The sequence below is a fragment of the Rhynchophorus ferrugineus genome, unplaced genomic scaffold (genome assembly GCF_030347505.1).
Source record: "Rhynchophorus ferrugineus isolate W39M unplaced genomic scaffold, kcgeb_rfMv2 rfM3, whole genome shotgun sequence".
Lineage (NCBI taxonomy): Eukaryota > Metazoa > Arthropoda > Insecta > Coleoptera > Curculionidae > Rhynchophorus > Rhynchophorus ferrugineus.
The window spans coordinates 8,002,872-8,007,122 of record NW_027472582.1 but is presented as its reverse complement, the minus strand read 5'-3'; the positions used below and the strand labels follow the sequence as shown (position 1 = coordinate 8,007,122).

At 35.9% G+C, this 4,251-nt stretch overlaps 1 long non-coding RNA gene across 1 annotated transcript; it reads right to left on the bottom strand.

Annotated features, from left to right (window-relative positions):
• Positions 1 to 329: 329 nt before the first annotated feature.
• On the bottom strand, positions 330 to 3,914 carry LOC143193868 (uncharacterized). The gene is made up of 3 exons (XR_013005120.1): positions 3,696 to 3,914; positions 877 to 1,052; positions 330 to 811 (listed from the first exon to the last, which is right to left on the bottom strand). It is a non-coding gene; the product is annotated as an uncharacterized LOC143193868 (long non-coding RNA).
• Positions 3,915 to 4,251: the final 337 nt, after the last annotated feature.

The following is a 4,251-nucleotide window of genomic DNA, read 5'->3' as shown; positions in this document are numbered from 1 at the left end:
CTTTAAACAGTACACCATGTTATACGTCGTCATAACGGGATACAATACTCAACTAATATCTCCGGATTTGGCGTATGCATATATACAGCTTCATTTACTTACTCCTTTTTATATATAAATTATTTTTTATAAATATATATACACATTTGATAAATAATTGATTTTTTGTTGAAAATATATATAAAGAGAGAAACAAACAAGGATTTTTTTCAAATAACACGTTTTATTTAAAAAAATTAACAAAATGAAATAATAAAAATAATTTCTATATATAAATAAGCATAATCAGAAAAAAAGCCAAAATCGTTTAGATCAAGTCCAGCCAAGATAGTTAAAACCAAACGAAAAACCCACCATCATTTATGAATGCAGGGAAATTTTCCTAAACATCCCCAAAAATGATCAACTATGATATCTACTATTCTTGATCCACAAAACTTGCTATTGAATTGACTATATCGAGTTTTCGATTAACATATTGTACATTTACTAGCCTAAGCGAATGGATGATCGTTAAGCTTGAAGAAATCTCAGTCAATGCATCGTTATTTTTACAAAACAGTAATCTCTTTACCTATACTCTTATATAATAATGCATTTTATTTTCCTTGTCATTAGATCATTAGGGTGTCGTTGATGGTTTTATATTTTGTTTATTTGATCCAGGTCTAGTTTTGTTAGAAAATTTAATTATTTCATAGTTTCACTGTACACACACTGATGCAAAATGCTGTCTAATTTCTTCTTCTCTGATTCTCTGAATTCCACATTCTTCAACTTTCACTTTCAACAAATTCTAACTACATCTTACCTATAAAATAAAATTTAAATCATTACTAAAATATATTATGTTTAAAATAAATGTTCAATTATTACCAGATAATTATTGCTACTATTCTTGATGTACAAACTTCATTAATGACTGGACTACTTCCGACACAACAGGAATCATTTTCTTCTCTGTTCTTGTTATCATTAGATTTTGGTATATGTTGAACCTGTTCGATGTCGTTGAAAATGATGTGTTATAAATTTGGCAGCTAACATTGCCACTATAAATAAAATTGATGCTGTTTGAATTTTATAACTTAACTTTATTGTTAAAAATTTAACTTTACATTCTGCACTTACACTTGTTCTTCCATATTTTAAAGCTAATGCTATAAGCTAATAATAAGAATAACACAAGAATAGAAACCAAATCTAAATATTTTAGATGTTTTCGTTTTTTTTTAACATAATAAAAATGTACCAGCCGAAAAGGAAGGCAATATAGTTTATTCTTTCTATAGTTTTCTATGCAGGATAGTGCTTTCGGGATATAACTTTCAACAGATATAACTGTCATTTGATGGGAAATATTTTAAGCTCTTCTCACTGGTAATTGCGGTATTTATCATAATTTAAAAACTTATCTTTGACTTTTAAATTAATTTTAAAGGATTTACTTAACTTCATGGCCTATCGGCTTCACTTTTCAATATGTATCCCTAATTAATTTAATTCTCATCGATCCAAAGCAAATAATCCGAAAGCAATATTGTCCGTCACATGCGAAAACGCAATCTTATTGAGGAATAAAACAGACTTCAGGTGGCGTAACGAATGTAGAGGTTCGAGTCGAGTAAAACGAACCTTCTTTATTACCTCTGCGTACGAGATGAATCGACTTGGACATTATTCTCAAACTGAAAATAATGTTACAAATTTAGATTGGTCGGTGTATTTTCGAACGAGAATAAAAACCGAAACTGTATGAATACGCGGCATCGGTCCCGAAGCGACGAGAGAAGATGGAAATTAGAGAAAATAAAGTGAGGAAGGAATGGTAATAACTGTCATTGTTTTGGAAAATAGTTATTTAGGATAGTATCCCAGCAATTAAGCTTAGGTGAGATGCTGGTATATAAGATTATATAAGATTTTGGCTCCATATGTACAATTTAAATTTGAGATTCGCTAATATATTGTTTGCCTTTTTTTTTGAGGCAAGGCAAGGCAAGGTTAAAGCTTATATTGAGGAAGAATTTTTAGCGCAAATATAAATATAATATAAAAGGAAATACAACCAAATGAAGCAACCAGGAATAGCCGAAAAGCAGAATAGAAATAGAATAGGTGACACAAATTAACAGTTCAATTGAAAAGTATCCGGCCTGACACATAGATGGCGCTACTAGAATTATATCCATATATTTTTAGTTACCCATAACCCTCAAAAGATGCGTGTATAAATTTGACAGCTGTCGGATCATTAGTTTGTGAATTTTAGCATTTTGAATGAAGCAACTTTTGTTATTGTGAAAAAATATGGATAAAAAGGACCTTCGAGTGTTGACAAAATATTGCTTTTTGAAGGGAAAAATACAGTTGAAGCAAAAACTTGGCTTGATATGGAGTTTCCGGACACTGCCCCAGGAGAATCAATCATCAAGGATTGGTATGCTAAGTCTAGACGTGGTGAAATAAGCTGCGAAGACATTGAACGCAGTGGTCACACAAAATAGGTTGTTACTGACGAAAACGATTAAAAAAATCCTCAAAATGATTTTGAATGGCCGTAAATTGAAATTGAATGAAAAAGCAGACACTCTAAAGACATCAACTGAACGTGTACATTATATCATTCACGAATATTTAATGTGCAAAGTGGGTCCCGCGCGAGCTCACTTTTGAGCAAGAAAAAAATGACGAGTTGATAATTCGGAGCAGTGTTTGAAGATGATCAAGCGTAATAAACCCAAGATTTTGCGTCGATATGTAACAATGGATGAAACATGGCTTCATCATTTCACTCCGAGGTCCAATCGACCGTTATCCGAGTGGACTGCACACGATGAACCTGCTCCAAAACGTGGGAAAACACAACAGTCGGCTGGGAAGGTTATGGCATCTGTATTTTGGTATTCGCATGGAATAATATTCATTGACTAACTTGAAAAAGGAAGGACCATTAACAGCGAATATTACATAGCGTTTTGGACCGTTTAAAGGACGAAATCATCGAAAAACGGCCGCATTTGAAGAACAAGAAATTGCTACTTCACGGAGACAATGCACCGTGTCACAAGTCGGTGAAAACGATGGCAAAAGTCCATAAGTTGCTTCCTCATTCACCGTATTCTCCAGATTTGGCCCTCAGCGACTACTTCTTGTTCTCAGATCTCAAAAGAATGCTCGCTGGGAAGAAATTTTCATCGAATGAAGATGTGATCGTCGAAACCAAGGCCTATTTTGAAGCAAGGACAAACCGTACTACAAAAATGGTATCGAAAATTTGGAGGATCAAAAACTAATTTTGCCAAAAAATATGTTTTACTATAATAAGCCGGGGACTTTTTAATTGACCTGTTATATAAACAAATATTTTAGGCTGTGGCCGACGCGCTGCCAACTTCAACTCTTATGCGGTAGATTACAATTCGTCGTTTGTGTTGTCCGTAAATCAACTACGGATACGTAATTTTCAGTATTAGGTAAAATAGACATTAGTTTTCCCTAACCTTATATCTAAAACAAGAAAACTCCAAAGAATGTTTTGAAATATCGACGTTGTATTTATCCGTTATTTTGGGGACCACCTTGACCCAGAGCGCTCGTCTCAAAAGGAAACAAGTCCGAGGAAAGTCACTTTTCAAAGAAAACTTCTCCCTTACACCCTTATACGAGCCCGACATTAGGTAAAACCCACTTACCCTTAACTTGCGGCCGTTTCTCGATTCCCGGCGCTTTTCCTGCGGGACGCCGCCTCTGTCGCGCTCGCTCCCACCCGAGGCGAGTCGGCTATGCGACGAGGACGCGGCGTGACGACGTGATGCCCGTTGACGGCGGTGCGGGGCGTAGTTGGCGGCAATTGTTTTGGCCGCAAACGGGCTGTTGGGAAGTGGCAAGTACTGATTGTCGGAACGCTGTTTCCCCGTCTGAAAATTTGAGAAGTTTGCTTTTTATTGCGGCAGAACGGCATAAGGCGAGAGGTCGCGTCGAGCTCGGCCGGATTTTTCGCCTTTGTTGCCGGAGACTTTTCAGAAGTGGCTCCGAACTCTCTCCGGGCCGGAGGACGAGTATCGCGGATTCTCGTCGGGTTTATATTTGGGAGTTTGCGGTCCTGTTGGTCCGTTAAGCCCTAATGGTCTACCTTGGAATGTTCACATGATATCCAATTCATATTTTTATTACTTTATGCGACGGTTAGAATGAATCATTCGGTGTTAAACAAGTTCGACGGAAATATAATTTACGCTTTTAATATTC